This window comes from Schistocerca serialis, chromosome 8 (genome assembly GCF_023864345.2).
Source record: "Schistocerca serialis cubense isolate TAMUIC-IGC-003099 chromosome 8, iqSchSeri2.2, whole genome shotgun sequence".
NCBI classification, from domain to species: Eukaryota; Metazoa; Arthropoda; class Insecta; order Orthoptera; family Acrididae; genus Schistocerca; species Schistocerca serialis.
The window spans coordinates 118411698-118430076 of NC_064645.1; the positions used below are offsets into that span (position 1 = coordinate 118411698).

The 18379-nt window shown below is 41.0% G+C and overlaps 1 protein-coding gene across 1 annotated transcript in view; it reads left to right on the forward strand.

Annotated features, from left to right (window-relative positions):
• Positions 1-18379, forward strand: part of LOC126416167 (synaptotagmin 1-like) — a 986421-nt gene that overhangs the window by 293134 nt on the left and 674908 nt on the right. Inside the window, exon 2 of the mRNA XM_050083735.1 lies at positions 9091-9153. The gene's annotated coding sequence lies outside the window, so the exon portion shown is untranslated. The remainder of the gene's footprint in view (positions 1-9090; positions 9154-18379) is intronic.

Below are 18379 nucleotides of genomic sequence, written 5' to 3' on the forward strand. Positions count from 1 at the left end.
CATGATAGACCGAAGTTGTCCTGTTATAGTCACATAGGACAAATGATCTCCGGCCGCGGTGGCCGAACGGTTGTAGGCGCTCCAGTCCGGAACAGTGCTGCTGCTACGGTCGCAGGTTCGAATCCTGCCTCGGGCTTGGATGTGTGTGCTGTCCTTAGGTTTAAATAGTTCAAGTTTAGGGGACTGATGACCTCAGATGTTGAGTCCCATAGTGCTCAGAGCCATTTGAACCATTTTTTGGACAAATGATCACGAAATGAAATTCTGCATTCACTACAGTGAAGCGTTGTTTGCCACTACTGTTTGACAATAATCTGTTGTGGCGCAACAAGACAGCTACGCCACACTGAAGTAGCCGAAAGGCACGCGTAATCTCACTTAGGCCAGAGAAAGGTCTGAAACAGGATACGTAATAAATGGTAGCAAGAAAAGTACGTAGCTGCTATTATACTTAACTTTTAATCCTTGTTGTATACATCGTTCTTGATGACATTTCATACGATAACTATCAAACTATGTAAGGCTAATGACGCCTTGCTAGGTCGTAGCCATGGACTTAGCTGAAGGCTATTGTAACTGTCTCTCGGCAAATGAGAGAAAGGCTTCGTCAGTGTAGTCGCTAGCAAAGTCGTCGTACAACTGGGGCGAGTGCTATTCCGTAACTCGAGACCTGCCTTGTGGTGGCGCTCGGTCTGCGATCACACAGTGGCCACACGCGGGTCCGACATGTAGTAAATGGACCGCGGCCGATTTAAGCTACCACCTAGCAAGTGTGGTGTCTGGCGGTGACACCACTTAATCATCAGACACTGTCACGCTTCAACATTCATTCACTGCGCAGTGAGTATGGAAAACAGGTAACGATTCGTTTATTCCCATAGATGGAACGCCTTTTTCTCAAAGCTTCATCGTTAGGGTGTAAGTCCAGTTCTCTGCGACATAAGGTGTGAATTGTTTTGGAAAGACATTACTTTTTATTGTTCATAATATCACAGAAATCTTGTCAAACAATACGTTAATCTATATCATCAATGAAATATTTATTCTGTGCAATTTCTTGTACTGCTTTGAAGCAGGTACTAGAATCCAGTTCCACTCCGCTCATTATGTTGCTTCCCAGAAATAAACACCGTGTGTCATCTTGTCTGGTGTAACATTATTTCGATGGCTTTCGCGCTAGCTTCGGCGCTTATACAATGTGACAAAAGTGCTGGATACACGTTTTGCAGCTGCGTCCAAACTCCGCCAGCCACGTGACAGTGTGTAGCAGGGGGTATTTGTTGGACCAGTGTCACTTCCCGAATCTGACGCCTTGCTGCCTGTTGGCACTTCCACTATCAGCGAAAGTGTAATGTCCTTTTTCTGTGTCCAACCAGTATCCTTCACCTCGACGAGATACGTGAAAGCGAGACGACACAACACTATGTTATTGCTGTCAATATTTGTTGATAATGTCCGCTCTTTGCACTAATTTGAGTGTGTGTTCGGGGTTACATAAATCTTTTAATGATTCTTTCGTTAATAAGTTTCGATTCAAACTATTACTATCGGCTAGCTGCGTTGTTTGGCGGTTGCTACCAAAGATGTTTATTGACAAATACTAGGCGGCCGGTTCCGTTTCAAAATGAATTGATATCTTTGATTAGTGTAGCACATATACACCGAATTAATTCCTTCAAAGGACACAAGATTCATTTAACACAGTACGATGTTTTACCCGTTGAAAATTATTCCCTTTAATATTAATGTGGAATAAACTATTGTTATTATCGTCCAGAGATAATTCAATACATGGTTCACTTCTCGTGATACTCTGTTCGAAATCGTAGGACTCTATAGTTTTTTCTCAATCTGGTTTTTATTAAAACAGTTTCCTTCATATGATTCACTACTATATAAATAGTCACACTTTAGGTCGATAATAAACGTCCAGACAGGGTCTAAAATCGAAAGTCAAGTGGCGACGCGATGTTTGAGTGGTAGCTTCGGCACAAATTAAAATTCTTAAATTGGAGTTAATGATATCGATATTTTATCGATTGAGAAGTTTTGCTGGATGTTAGCGTTATCTCAGTTCTGTCTTTTCGTACTTTTGACAATAAATTAAACGAACAGAAATTTACTTTTAATTAGTTCAGCTTCCAATGAAGTTAGGCATTTCACGCAGTGACACATGAAGTTAAGGTAACTTTCCAGCGAACGGCTGGAAAAACAGTACGAATTTCATAAAGTTTATGAGGGTCTAACTACATAATGTGAACTCTGAATACAAAGAAATTTTAGGAGAATGAAAGTATTTTAAAGATGAAGATTTTGGTAGAAGAATAACCAGAAAATCTGTGGTATAAACTTTATTATATAAACATTGATGTCAGTCAGTAATTTAGAATTTTTCCTGCCAGTCTCTGTTTGATGTCTATAGACTTATTAACTACTTTTCTTAGATGCTAAAACTTTGTGTACACATTTATGACATTGTTATCTAAAAAGTAGACTACAATCAAATGATTTCAATCAATAGTTTTTATACTATAAGTACATAAATTAGACAATCAAATTTAAGGTAATTTTTTTATAATTAATAAGGATGTATTTTTCCTCCTGATGATAAGAAGCTGCTGTTTGTAGTCTACTTTTCTCCAAATGGTAGCCTGAAATATCACAAAAAATCTCAGACCGCTAGCTCAAATAGTTGGTTTTTATTGCATAAAATAAACATGTCAGAAAATTTGATTCTTGGGAAGTTCAGTGTAAAGGTACATTTCATCTGTTACTCACCTCCAGTTGCATAATATTCTTGGTTTGTGTGTTCCTCATCTTCTCTCTTCCTTTTGTTGCTCCTCCTTGCTATTCTGGCCCCCTTAGTTGCCGCAAGAACCCATTTTTCGCCTTCTGCCACTCTCAAGGAATCAATTGCCATTAGTGCTTGTCTCGTATTGAAACCAGGAGTTAGTCCCAACAACTCTAAAACGTCAGATCTGCTAACTGCTCCATCATTAAAGCAAACAACTGCATCTAATACACCTAATCTCATGGTACTGAAACCAACAAACACAGTTTTAGGCAGGTGTTCCCATATCACATAATTGAAACATTCATTAACATTTTGTGTCTTTCAATGTAAGCACCGCCACAATAGTTAAGTGTAACTTAGGTCCCTGTATATGGGCTTAATTGCTTCCAATACCTCAAATGGCAGGGAGTGAGGGTGTTTATAAGTCTCACCATTTGCTGTTGCTTTTTTGTATCCACGCCATGTGTCTACACCACTCTCGCAGAGAGCATGCCGTGGATGGTCATCCGTACAAGCTTTGTGGAAAAAGGTAGGCCGTAATGCTTTTTTCATGATCTCAACGCCCGCATCTCGTGGTCGTGCGGTAGCGTTCTCGCTTCCCACGCCCAGGTTCCCGGGTTCGATTCCCGGCGGGGTCAGGGATTTTCTCTGCCTCGTGATGGCTGGGTGTTGTGTGCTGTCCTTAGGTTAGTTAGGTTTAATTAGTTCTAAGTTCTAGGGGACTGATGACCATAGCTGTTAAGTCCCATAGTGCTCAGAGCCATTTGAACCATGATCTCAACATCGTCTCGATTCCTTCTTATGGCTAATCCATAATAGAGCTGCAGTTTGTTCACATCTTCCTTAATAAGACGACCCCGACACCAGTTGGTTTGCCATCACTGAGTTCCCCCTTCATATCTTTTATTAGCTTACGTAAACGTGTGCCCATCCTCTTTTGAACATGACCAACACACTTTAACTTTTCAATTTTTACAGTTCTTCCATAAGGCATTTTATCCAACACATTTGCAAACCCTTTGGAGTCCAAGGCCGCATACATACATGTATTTAAATTTGTTTTTAAAGGTGTTCCCGATGTCCCAATCGATTCATTTAACTACCATTTTGTTCACAAAACTCTAAATATTGATTTAACACGGAAAAAAATTCGAATTTTTGGACCACATGCACTAGCAAGCGAACTTAAGAGACGCGAATACTAAGGACTCAAACGCTAGAAGCTCGGACGCTAAAATCTCGAACATAAAGACTCCCAGACGCTAAAGACTTCATCACTACGTTCGTTGGGTTTATATAATAGTTGTGAAAGAAAAGGGCCAGTTCGAATAAATTTTAGTATAAAAAAGACCAGATATGTAATGAGGGTTTACACAGCCCCCCCCCCCCCCAACGATGACTGCTTTATTTTAATCAAGTTGCCATCGTTTCAGGTAGCCACGAGATATACTAACATTACCTCTATTCGGATTTTATCTGAGAGTGTTGGGGTTCACCGTTAACTAAGTTTGACCTTGACGTAGGATTCTAGTTTCTTTTACACGAACCAGGTTTTTGGACTTTTCTCTGGGAAATTATTATTTTTCTGTTTCCTTCCTGCCTTTTTATGATCGAGCGACCGTAAGTTACATATACAGGGTGATCCATTGATCGCGATCGGGCCACATATCTCACGAGATAAGCGTCAAACGAAAAAACTACAAAGACCGAAACTTGTCTAGCTTGAAGGGGGAAACCAGATGGTGCTATGGTTGGCCCGCTAGTTGGCGCTGCCATAGGTCAAACGGATATCAACACTTTTTTTTTAAATAGGAACCCCCATTTTTATTACATATTCGTGTAGTACGTAAAGAAATATGAATGTTTTAGTTGGACCACTTTTTTCGCTTTGTGATAGATGGCGCTGTAATAGTCACAAACATATGGCTCGCAGGCCAGACTGGCCTAGCGGTTCTAGGCGCTACACTCTGGAACTGCGCGACCGCTACGGTCGCAGGTTCGAATCCTGCCTCGGGCATGGATGTGTGTGATGTCCTTAGGTTAGTTAGGTTTACGTAGTTCTAAGTTCTAGGGGACTGATGACCACAGAAGTTAAGTCTCTTAGTGCTCAGAGCCATTTGAACAATATGACTCACAATTTTAGACGAACAGTTGGTAACAGGCAGGTTTTTTAAATTAAAATACAGAACGTAGGTACGTTTGAACATTTTATTTCGGTTGTTCCAATGCGATACATGTACCTTTGTGAACTTATCATTTCCGAGAACGCATGCTGTTACAGCGTGATTACCTGCAAATACCGCATTAATGCAGTAAATGCTAAAAATGATGTCCGTCATCCACAATGCATTTGGCAATACGTGTAACGACATTCCTCTCAACAGCGACTAGTTCGTCGTCCGTAATGTTCGCACATGCATTGACACTGCGCTGACGCATGTTGTCGGATGTTGTCGGTGGATCACGATAGCAAATATCCTTCAACTTTCCCCACAGAAAGAAATCCGGGGACGTCAGATCCGGTGAACGTGCGGGCCAATCCACCTGTCATGAAATATGCTATTCAATACCGCTTCAACCGCACGCGAGCTATGCACCGGACATCCATCATGTTGGAAGTACATCGCCATTCGGTCACGCAGTGAAACATCTTGTAGTAACATCGGTAGAACATTACGTAGGAAATCATCATACATTGAACCATTTAGATTGCCATCGATAAAATGGGGCCCAATTATCCTTCCTCCCACAATACCGCACCATACATTAACCCGGCAAGGTCGCTGATGTTCCACTTGTCGCAGCCATCGTGGATTTTCCGTTGCAAAATAGTTCATATTATGCCGGTTTACGTTCAGTAGACCGTGTTTCTTTGAAACTGTTTATCGATGATCTGTATTGTTTTTTCATTTAAAGTTGCAGGCTGTGAGCGCAATATGTATGATTGCGCACCACTAACACCGAATGTTTTGTCCAACGCAGCGTCGCTGTGAAAGTTAATGAAATCGGCAATAGCGTCATCGTCGTCGTTGCCTAATTTCGCTGAGAGTTCATCGAGAGATTCAGGAACTGGTTTAAAAATTCCTCGCAGTGTCTGCTCCTGCTTCAGATTTCCCTAACCTCAGCAACCGTAACTTCTCGCGAACGGCCTTCTGTGTCTCGATGAGTTTATGCTTATTCGACATCTCGGTGTATGCTAATCGGACTTCTGTGGAGCGTGAGCTTTTGTATATCTGCCCTTCTTTTTCTTATGCTGCTCCCCCTTCTCGGTAACAGCTATTTTCCCTTCGGTTAAGTCGCCTATTTTCTTTTCAATTGCGTTAACCTGTTCGTACAACGTCCCGTTATCAATAACAACTATTCCCCTTTCAGTTAAGCCGTCTACTTTCTTCTCGGTTGCATTAACCCGATCATTCAGTGTATTGTTCAGTCTCAGAAGGGTTTGACAATACGTCTCTAGTTCCTTGCGTACGCCTCCAACTTTATGTTGGAGAGATTGAATTTTCGCGTCCATGTACAAGCGAATGTTTTGTCTAAGCACACCTATCCTTTCAACCTGCGTTCCCGGCAGGTTATCCATGGTGATGCGTATCTACAGTATCTGAGCCTCTAGATTCATTCTCAGCTATAGTTCAATTCTTTTATCTTGGCGGCTCGCGCATGCCTGCAGAGACGTGGGAGACTGCTGCGTTGCCAGTTGCAAACGACGCACGCGCCAATAGAAGCAGCGCCATAGTATAGTATAGTTCGCAAACTTACGTTTAGCGGGGAGCGCGCAGTTTATGAAGTAAAGCCACCACGGCCGCATTAAATCTTTCGCTGCTACAGAGACGTGCTCCCCGCATTCCGCGCTGTGCGCGATTTTGTCATCACTGCATTGCTCGCCTGTGCAGACACATGATGTTCCGACTGCTTTGACACACTTATCATTCGATTTCACAAAAACTATTTGGCCCAAAAATTTGATTTTTACACATCTTCTTGACTGATACCCTCCCCCCATAAATGACTTAATTTTGTTTCGATGTTCAACACAGTTCGTGTGTAGCATTACATGTAGTAAACTATTGCACGAAACAATTTGTGTTTGTCACAACGGACAGCAAATACTTGCCAAAGCAGAGATCAGTCGACGAAAACATTAAATATGATGTTGCCAAAGCAGCGAAGCAAAGAATTGCGTTAGACAATCAAGTAGCTCGGCAACGTACGAGCCGAAATTCTGCTCTAAATAATACTTTTAATACTGTCACAAAAGAATATATCTCAATCTGAATAGTAAAACAGCGACTGCGGAAGAGAAGATACACAAACAAAACAGATAACATGAATATTGTATGTGTGCCTTTCCATTGTTTTTAATTGCTGTGAAAAGAAATATTGGAGGACAAAATTAGAAAAATAGAAAACTTATTACGATTATATTGAAGAGACAAAGCACTACAAATTTCGAAAAATTACATTCAAACGAATAAAATTCATGAAGTGAGACACTTCGATATTGTTTTTAAATAAAGAAGATATTAAGCACCGAACAAGGTTTGAATTCAGAACCTTTCGCTCAGCAGTCAGACACCTTAACCATTACGCTAACGTAGCTCGTCCTTCAATAGAACACCTGGAGGACTATAAAATATCACGCAAAATACCGACAAACACTGTTGGTTTGACTCTGAATTACTCACGCTTCATCGAAGTACAATAGGAAATAATCAATTACAGCTGTTCTTTATTGCCAACAAGCGGTTTGTGAGAATGATACAAACACCTTTCCTTGTTATCGCCTGAATTAGGAGGCTTATTGCTTGATTGGATTAATTAATTAATAGAATATGAATCAAATGGTATAAAGAATGCTTTTTCCAAACTTTATGTAAAAGAAAGCTTTTGTTCAATTACTTTATTTATGTCTGAACGTTTCTAAAACCGAAGACACTCGTCTGTGCTGTGCACTGCAGTCGAGCTCTGGCAACGTCGCTCTCTGTTCATTGGCTGACTGTGTTTTGTGACGTTAGATGCGCAGAATGAACCTAAACTCGGCCGCCGTCGTAAATGACGTGCACTATAAGTGAAAAGCAGAAATTTTATTCCTTAAGACGTTTTCCTCTAGTGCACCTATACCATATTTTTTCTTCCATCAGAGTCATGTTAACTGATTCTTCATTTCTTCTTCGTAGAAAAATTGTTACCTGATGCACCCTAACCGAAAACCACATAGTAACAGATTTTCTGTTTTAAGTGATATGCTTCCAATGAATGGTATCCTCACAAATTTAACATTAGCATGTAGCACAGACGATGATGAGTAGTTATTCCACTGTTTCTACACTTACTTTTAGTGTTAAACGCAAAGTTCAACATTTTGCCAATTAAACCAGGTTTCTAATTATTATACTGTGCGACAGTGTTAAAAACACACATTGCAGTCACATTGTTCATACAGAAAAAATTAACTTTTGTTTCGTTTTGCGTACCTATAAACGAAACTTCTGCATGTGCTTTAACTGTACTCTGTTTCTTTCTCTCAGAAGTGGAGTGTCAATTTCGTTTCTTACAAATGGTATCGTCTCTCTTTGTTGTTTTGTTTCTCTTCTATAAACAGGTTTAAATGTAAGAGATACAGGCCATAAGCCCTGTTTTGATTCTGTGTCTTAGACATTGTATTCCTTGCTTTTTTTATTTTTCTTGGTGTCAGACAATGTCCGTTACACCTGATACCATTATGTCACATAATGATGCGAGCTGAACATTTGTGTGACAATGTGTAAAACAAAATGTATTGCTTAAAACGAAGTAAGATAAAGAAGCGCTTTATATTTCAAAGTTGCCTTTTACGAAGACGGATGAAACGGCAGATACATTCCGCGACGGACCTATTCATGGGACTAGGAGCTACTCTAAGAGATAAATAATCCTTAATTTTTAAAGCATTGTACAGTGTAACTGTTCTTAGGTGACTGTGTTTATCATATTCTTTAGTGTTTGTACAACATCCTCTTCAGTGATACAGAACCACAGCGTTTTAATTTTAACAAATGTCCCTTTTTATCAGTATTTATGTGGACAATTCTTAGACTGCATATAACAACAATTTCTTTTCTGTCACAAGGTGTCACGTTTGATGTGGAAGGTGAATCTGCCCAACACTATGTGCCTTTGATTTTGCGGTCTATGTCAACTAAATTTGTCACCTTCGCATACTGTCATCCTTGTTACTATTCGATTCTTTTAGATTGGTTTACTCATTTTCTATTATATCTAAAAAATCTAAAACTCTAACATTTGTTCTCTTGCAGCTCCACTTTGCAGTATACGCCACAGCTTGCGTTGGCGGTGTGTTGCTCTTACTGCTGGATTTGGTAAGTACGAAATAAACTGAATTTTACATTTAGCAGTTTGAGAGAGAAATATTGTGGTATAAACTGCAGTAAGCACGCCCACCGTTGCAGTATTTCAGACAGCCGTTTTTGCTCCACTTGTCTCCTTGTTTCCATTTCATATCACCCTGCTTTTGTTGGTGTTCTACTCACAGATACCGCAGAAGGAGTTCGACTCAATGCTTTGTACTGTGTGGTGAATGCCTTTCACTTCGTCGAGCTCAAGTACAATGGGACATGAAAATAGCCTGTTTGCTTCCTTTGACGCTCCGTCGAACTCTTAGCCTATTCATCAAGATGTGTCGGAATAAATGGAGTCTGAGCAGTCACTGTACTCTCAACAATTTCACGGGAAATGAAGCTGAATTACACAACGATACATCAAAAACATGAGCAAGGCAGTGGTATGGGACCGTGTTGTCGAACATAAATGTTTAGTTACCTTGATAAGGCAATAGGGTTAGTTTTGTTTTTAATTTCCAATAAATAAATGAGCTTGAAATGTTGTAGCAAAGGAATTGAATAATCACAAGGAAATATCATGTAGACTATTACAACACATAGAACGCTGGAGTTTAGCATAGCGCGCTACAGAGATACTGCTTTCAAACAGGCCCGATATTTTAGAAATTGTCATCTAGAATACTGCGGTTATCGACCATGATGCTGTCACACTGACAACACACACACACACACACACACACACACACACACACACACACACACTCACTGGTCATACTGGACTCGAGAGTCTATTAACGCAGCAACGTTCTTTCGCCATCTGTCCCTGTCTTGGGCTATTTCCTTCCATTCACCTTCAGTACCTAGGTTCCTCAAATCAGCCTTCACATTGTCCTCCCATCTACGCCTCGGTCTCCCCACAGGACGTTTTCCCTCTAAGTGCCCTACCAGTACTCTGCGCGCTGCCCTGCCCTCATCCATTCGAGCTACGTGACCCGCCCATCGCAGCCTACGTGATTTAATAATACTGATTATGTCAGGGCTTGAATAGAGTTCGTGAACCTCTTCGTTATGCAGTTTTCGCCACTCTCCGCTAATGTTATCCCTTTTTACTCCGAAAATTTTCCTAAAAATTTTGTTTTCAAATACTCGAAACGGATTTTCATTTTGCACAGTGAGAGACCATGTCTCACACCCATACAGCATTACTGGTAGAATAATAGTTTTGTATATTCTAATCTTTAAATTCCTAGACAATATCCGTGATGAAAGTAATCTATTCAGTGAGAAGTAGCACACATTTCCCGCCCCTAATCTCTACTTCAGTTCGGATTCAATCTTATTTCTCGAAGTGATGTCCACGCCTAGATACTTAAATGTGTTCACTTTTCCAAACTGCATGTCTGCAACTCTTATTTCCTGATCTACTTCTGTTGGCATTCTAGTAGTAACCAGGTATTTAGTTTTCTCTTCACTTATCCTTAGACCTACATCCTTACTAGCCTTGATTAACGCATTCGCATTTGCTGTTACAGATACTTCCCTACCGCTAATGATGTTTAGATCATCTGCATACCCTTATTATCTTTATATTTTCATTTAACTCCACACCCTCTAAATTATATGCTGCCATTCGTACAATATATTCTAGGACTAAATTAATGAGTAGCGGAGACAGGGCATCTCCCTGCTTAAGTTCCGTCTTTATTATAAATTTTTCTGACTCCAATTTCCCCACGCGTACTCTACCTTTTGTGTTTTTTAAACTCGCTTCTATAAGTCTAACATACTTCTTTGGTATTCCAAGTTCCAAAAGAATTCTGTACAATTTTGATTGCAATACTGAATCATATGCTTTTGTAAATTGTATGCAAAGATTATGAACTGGTTTATTGTATTCCCATTTCTTTTCCAAAATTTGACGCAGGGTGAATATTTTGTCTATAGTTGATCTGTTCCTCCGAAAGCCAGCTTGGTAATTCCCCACAATTTCATCTGCATATGGTGTAAGCCTGCTTAGCAGAATATTCGAGAAAATTTTGGAACATACTGATAATAGCGATATCCCTCTATAATTACTACAATCCATTTTGTCACCCTTCTTAAAAATTGGGATCAGAATCGACTCCTGCCACTCTTCAGGTATCATCTCTGAGTTCCATACTTTACTTATCACTTTGTGAACTTCTTCCACCAATTTCTGTCACCCATTTTTAACTAATTCTGCAGTTATGCAATCTGATCCTAGTGCTTTATGGTTTTTCACTTTGTTGATTGCATCTCCTACATCCTTTAACGTCGGTTCAGGTATCTGGGGTTCTGCTGTATGTATTTCGTGCGCCTGCTCATTTCCTGCTTCCTGGTGTACGTTTAATAGATGCTCAAAATACGCCCTCCATTTACTTAATATAGCACTAGGGTCTGTCAGTATTCCCCCTGCATCCCCTCGAAGTGTATTTGTCCTAGCCTTGCACCCCTTCCTATAGCCACTTATGTCACACTGACAAAGGGCACCAAATTCAAAAAATTCATCAAACAGCCAGGGGGAGTATTTGTGTTTAATACGAGGACATGCTGAAGTAACGCCTCCAATTTTTTTGTGTGAAAATTCTTAAAACTTTTTAGATAAACGTTACTATCATTGTACGTTTTTATTCCTCATGTCTGCATATTTTCAGCCCTCTGCCGCTAGAGGGCTCCGAATTATACCGTCTAAGATGGCGGTGTGTAACTTAACTATGTCGGCGAGTGAAAAACAGCGTGCTGTGATCGAGTTTTGAATTCGAATTCGAAGAGTTCGTCCACGCGTGAAGCACCGTCTCTTTCAGCATGACAATATCAGGCCACACAAGAGCAACAATGCGCCGGCTTGGGTTGACTGTTATCGTCGTCCTTCACACAGTCTCGGCTTGTCCCCCTCCAATTTTCATCTGTTTTGTCTCCACCCCCCCCCCCCCCCCAACCTCAAATTTCTCTTCCCTTCATATATGGCGCGTGGGAATAACTGTGGCTATAGTTGTAGGTGTAAATAAACAATTGAAAGAAAAACAGACCTCGGTCACAATTTTTAACGAATTAATCGGATTTCAACACTGATAGAAGTATCTTCCTCAGCATTTAAATCAAAGAATGATCCTTATACTATAACATAGTCACAGAATTATGACTAAAAAGTGTGCGGAATTATCGTGAAAGAGTGGTAGTACTCATATGTCGTTTATAAAATAATAAATATGCCAAAAGGGCATTAGTCACAGAGATATTTAAGATAAAGAAAACTGTGATGGCGAGCCACTAAGGGCTGCGCGTTACTTGCGTGGTGCAGGTTGCAAAACGGACAGAGGTGCCCGCGTTAGCAAATGCGGCCAGTTGAACATGGCACTGCAACGAGCGCGCCATCTAGTAGCCGTAGATATAATTAGGTTACTTCACATTGAAATATAGGCAGAAATGATTATTAATAAACAGTATTTGGTACATAATGGAAAGCAATGTTTCTTTGATAGTAGCATACAACATAACATAACATACGTTTTTAGTCATAATTCTGTGACCATGTTATAGAATATAGACCATTATTTGATTTAAATTCTGAGGAAGACACTCCTAGCAGTGTTGAAACCCGGTTAATTAGTTAAAAATAGTGACCGAGGGCTGTTTTTCTTTCAATTGCAACTATTCACGGTCTCTGAACGTGCAGCCGTGTACAAAATTTTGTGTAAATAAACCTCCTTCGTCTAAGCTCTGCTCTCTCAGATTTTCTCATAGTTGAGACCATGGCGATAACCCTGATTGCTACACACCTGATGAAGGAAAGACTTAGGAAGACTAATGCAGGGGAAGGACAGCTTGTACATCTGTAAGAACAGCTTCGCGTAAAGACCACAAAAATTTAAAAAGCCCACTATTGGTGACAGATTCGTCAAAAAATCATAGTAAGCTCTGGGACAATTTCAGAGTAATGAACGGATAGAGAACTTCTTTCTAGTCTCTGGCAGATCCTTATGAGACTGAAGAATGGTAAAATATCAGATTCTGCATTATTAAGTTCTGTAATACACGCATGCGGAAAAGGACTCGTATCCAAGACGCCTGAGCTGCCAAATATAAAGTAGGGCAGTGCGTTCTACTTTGGAAAATTTTTCAGGGTTTCGTCTCTGTCTAGCCCTGTAATATACACTGAGGTCACAAAAGTCATAGGCTACCTGATGTGTTGGTAAATGTGCCAACACCTTGTAGATATAGGAGGCCAAAATGCACGCTATCTAACGCAGACGGGCGTGAATTCTGGAACAGGATTAGTAGTGAATGGTAGCAAGAAAAGTAGGCAGCTCCTCGAATACTTAACTTTTATCTATCCTTGTTGTACATCGCTCTTGATAATACAAATAAGACTATCTTCAGATACGGTTAATGGCGCCTTGCTAGGTCGTAGCCATGGACTTAGCTGAAGGCTATTCTAACTGTCTGTCGGCAAATGAGAGAAAGGCTTCGTCAGTGTAGTCGCTAGCAAAGTCGTCGTACAACTGGGGCGAGTGCTAGCCCGTATCTCGAGACCTGCCTTGTGGTGGCGCTCGGTCTGCGATCACACAGTGGCGACACGCGGGTCCGACATGTACTAAATGGACCGCGGCCGATTTAAGCTACCACCTAGCAAGTGTGGTGTCTGGCGGTGACACCACACTACCTCCCACTATTGTGTCAAATCTCCTTTTGCCTGCCGTAGTACAGCAACTCGACGTGGCATGGACTCAACATGTCGTCGGAAGCCCCTGCAGAAATATTGAGCCATGCTGCCTGTATAGTCATCCATAATTGCAAAAGTGTTGCCGGAGCAAAATTTTGTGCACGAAATCACCTCTCGATTACGTCCCATAGATGTTCGATGGGATTCATGTCAGACACAGGCGGGTGAGAGCAGTATTAGGACCAAGCGCTTGCATGGGTCCTGTGGTAGCAATCGAAGACACGCTGACGGCTGCAAGCCACGCGATGACATCTTTCAACAGTACAATTGTCCATGTCCCGGGGCCAGAACGGTGCTACAGTGGTTTGAGGAGCATTATACTCTACTGGCCATTAAAATTGCTACACCGAGATGAAGTGCAAATGATAAACGGGTATTCATTATACTAGAACTGACATGTGATTACATTTTCACGCAGTGTGGGTGCATGGATCCTGGGAAATCAGTACCCAGAACAACCACCTCTGGCCGTAATAAAGGCCTTGATACGCCTGGGCATTGAGTCAAACAGCGTTTGGATGGCGTGTACAGGTACAGCTGCGCATGCAGCTTCGACACGATACCACAGTTCATCAAGAGTAGTGACTGGCGTACTGTGACTTGCCAGTTGCTCGGCCACCATTGACCAGACGTTTCCAGTTGGTGAGAGATCTGGAGAATGTGCTGGCCAGGGCAGCAATCGAACATTTTCTGTATCCAGAAAGGCCCGTACAGGACGTGCAACATGCGGTAGTGCATTATCCTGCTGAAATGTAGGGTTTCGCAGGGATCGAATGAAGGGTGGAGCCGCGGGTCGTAACACATCTGAAATGTAACGTCCACTGCTCAAAGTGCCGTCAATGCGAACAAGAGATAACCGAGACGTGTAACCAGTGGAACCCCATAACATCACGCCGGGTCATAGGCCAGTATGGCGACGATGAATACACGCTTCCAATGTGCGTTGACCGCGATGTTGCCAAACACGGATGTGACCATCATGATGCTGTAAACAGAACCTGGATTCATCCGAAAAAATGACGTTTTGCCATTCGTGCACCTAGGTTCGTCGTCGAGTACACCATCGCAGGCACTTTTATCTGTGATGCAGCATCAAGGGTAACCGCAGCTATGATCTCCGAGCTGATAGTCCATGCTGCTCCAAACGTCGTCGAACTGCAGATGGTTGTTGTCTTGCAAACGTCCCCATCTGTTGACTCAGGGATCGAGACGTGGCTGCTCGATCCGTTACAGCCATGAGGATAAGATGCCTGTCATCTCGACGGCCGTTGGGATCCAGCACGGCGTTCCGTTTTACCCTCCTGAACCCACCGATTCCATATTCTGCTAACAGTCATTGGGTCTCGAGCAACGCAAGCAGCAATGTCGCGATACGATAAACCTCAATCGTGATAGGCTACAATCCGACCTTTATCAAAGTCGGATACGTGATGGTACGCATTTCTCCTCTTTACACGAGGCATCACAACAACGTTTCACCAGGCAACGCCGGTCAACTGCTGTTTGTGTATGAGAAATCGGTTGGCAACTTTCCTCATGTCAGCACGTTGTAGGTGTCGCCACCGGCGCCAACGTTGTGTGAATGCTCTGAAAAGCTAATCATTTGCATATCATAGCATCTTCTTCCTGTCGGTTAAATTTCGCGTCTGTAGCACGTCCTCTTCGTGGTGTAGCAATTTTAATGGCCAGTAGTGTAGTTAAATCACGTTCACTTCTCGGTGACCACACTCGCCTGATGTAAATTCTATGGAACCCATCTGGTTCGCTATCGGGAGTCATCACTGCCTACGAATATCAGCGGCCAACTATTTATGCGAATTACATGACCTGTGCGTAGACATCTGATACCACATATCTCCACAAACCTACCAACAAACTGCCCCATCCCTGATACGGACAATCAGTGATATATTTCGTTCCACAGACGGACACACAAGCTATTAAGCGGGTAGTCATAATGCTTTGATTAATCAGTGTAATGTGTTAAATGTTGTTATAGAAATCAATTGCTTTTCAGTTGAGCGAAACAGGATACTCGGGATTATTGCAACTCTTGGAACAGGATCCAGTCTAGGTAAAAATGATCAAGGATAAAATATGGCTGCTCACACAAAGTTTAAAGAACACAAACTTATTATTGGATAAGAAATCACATGACTGGTCCAAGCAGTATTCATCTAATTATTTGAGGCGAATGTGATGGTTGTGCCGACATCATGTGGCTATTCAAAAAGCCCGAAAAGCTCTTAAAATTCTCCTCTTAGTGCCGGATTATCGTAGTACAGAACTAACCAATGTATGCCATCAATAATGAGCAAAATTTGTTTCACATCTGCGGCTATATTAATAATCTTACCACTCTTTTTACCTAGCTCAGCAGACAATATGAAACACTTTGCATGATAGCTACCGACTAACACTTTCAACAAAGAAGCCTTGCAGTGCGACCACCAACGCCACCTTCCTGTTCCCGCCAAACCAGTTTAGTTGCGGGGGATTTCCCTCCATGTTTTACAGTCCTATGTTTTCTATGTATGAACCAGAGCTACAAGAAAAGCTTTAACATTTCCATTCTCTTACAGAACATTACTTTTAAAATTACACACACATATTAATTATTGTGAGATGAATCGACATAAATAGTGAATAAAACATTTACATAGAGTAACTAAACGAACACTGTTTTTGGCCTTGTTTCACAACTTTATTATTAATGTTATTGTACAACCTAGGTTTCGGGTTGTAAGCCCATTTTCAAGTACACTACTGATTCCTAAAGATGATAATGCACAGATAAACATGATGACAGAGCAAAGATAATCATCTCAACTATCGATCCATAGCATAATGTACAATTACGTCAATGACCCTTTTTAACAAATTACATACATTGTTACACATTCAGCAGTTACACTACAATGACCGGACTAAACTTATGCACCGCCAATAACTTTTTAACTCCGATGGACTGGAGCCAAAAGTTTTGCTTCTATCCTGGGGTTGTGATCTCATCTAAAAGAGGTGAATAATTCAATTGAATATGTCCCAAGAAGACTTTGACCAGGAGTTTAACACAACTAAAACAATAGCCACAAATAATGAATTTGACCCCAACACCATTGATATAATTTTAGGCAAAAAGATGAAGAAGCAAGCTAAGTCCCTTCTGTCCCCAATGAAAAACACAGACTAACTGGAAAAGCAATGGTGCAGATTACCTTTTATAGGGAAAACATCAAATAGCGTAAGTAACATCTTGAAGACGAAGGGTTCCTCCGCGTTTTTCTATGTCCCTCAGACAATAGGTAGTTTCTTGTTCAATGCAAAATACAAACAACCAGCTATCACAAAAAATTGGATTTATAAAATCAAATGCCATGAGTGTCAGTCTTGCTACACTGCACAGGCACGGAGGTGAATCTATACCAGGCCTAAAGAACACCACAAAACAGGAAATTGAAGAAGCCTGATTCAACCATTGCAGAACATTGGCTGAACAATAACCACAAATACACAATAGATGTACAAGTCCTACACACAGAGCTAAAGGGGGCCAAACTCAACCAATTAAAAATTTTAGAAATTAAAAGGCAGACGTGTATATCCTCACACCTGTTATTAAACGAGAAAACCCAGTTCAATTTCATTGATGACAGATTGTAATTTCCCTTGGTATTTCTTCACTTCTTCTTCCCTACCTTCTTCTTACTATGAATTCCTACTGTCATCATATGCCCTCTAGGTATTTTAAATCGACCTGACATAAGCCTGTCATCACAACAGGTGTATGCTGTTATTTCATTTTCAGTCCTCTTTTATCCCTTTGGCAATTTCTGCTTGAGTTCTTATATTTTGTTTCATAACACTGTACAATGCATCATTTTGTGCCATTTTGAGAGCCGAAAATTTCTTAATAATAACCACACGCTGTTTGTTCTATTAATTTTGTGATTTCTACAGATTAAACAAATTAATGATGTCACACAAATAACTGGAAAAACCTAGATATGAGCCAAATATCGTCACTGTGCCACTATGCTCCGAATGCATTATGCCACATTTCCTGACATTTAGATTCTGCTCTTCTCCACTTCATGAAATGAATTGCCTTTACTACATCTGCAATGCCATGGATGATGCGCCGCACTTTTCATCCATATTTTTTGAGGGTTTTCCCTTATATTAAGCGATAAAAAAACGTTAATCGTTTTACTACATTCACCTTTACTAGTGTTATTTTCTTTTATGAGCTCATCTGTACACTCCGTAATGTGAGTGACCCTCGGATAACATGGCAGATAATTCAGATTTCAGCTCCTGCGATCTCTTGTTGGACAAACACTTCTTTTTAAATCTGCCAACAGAACTGCACTGGTATTACTCTCACTGATAATAGGCTTCAACTCAAAAGACAACTCAGATTTTCTGTGAAACTGAAAACAATGGTTTGAAATCTTCTCCCTAACAGCACACACTATCAAACTGCAACATAGACCCATT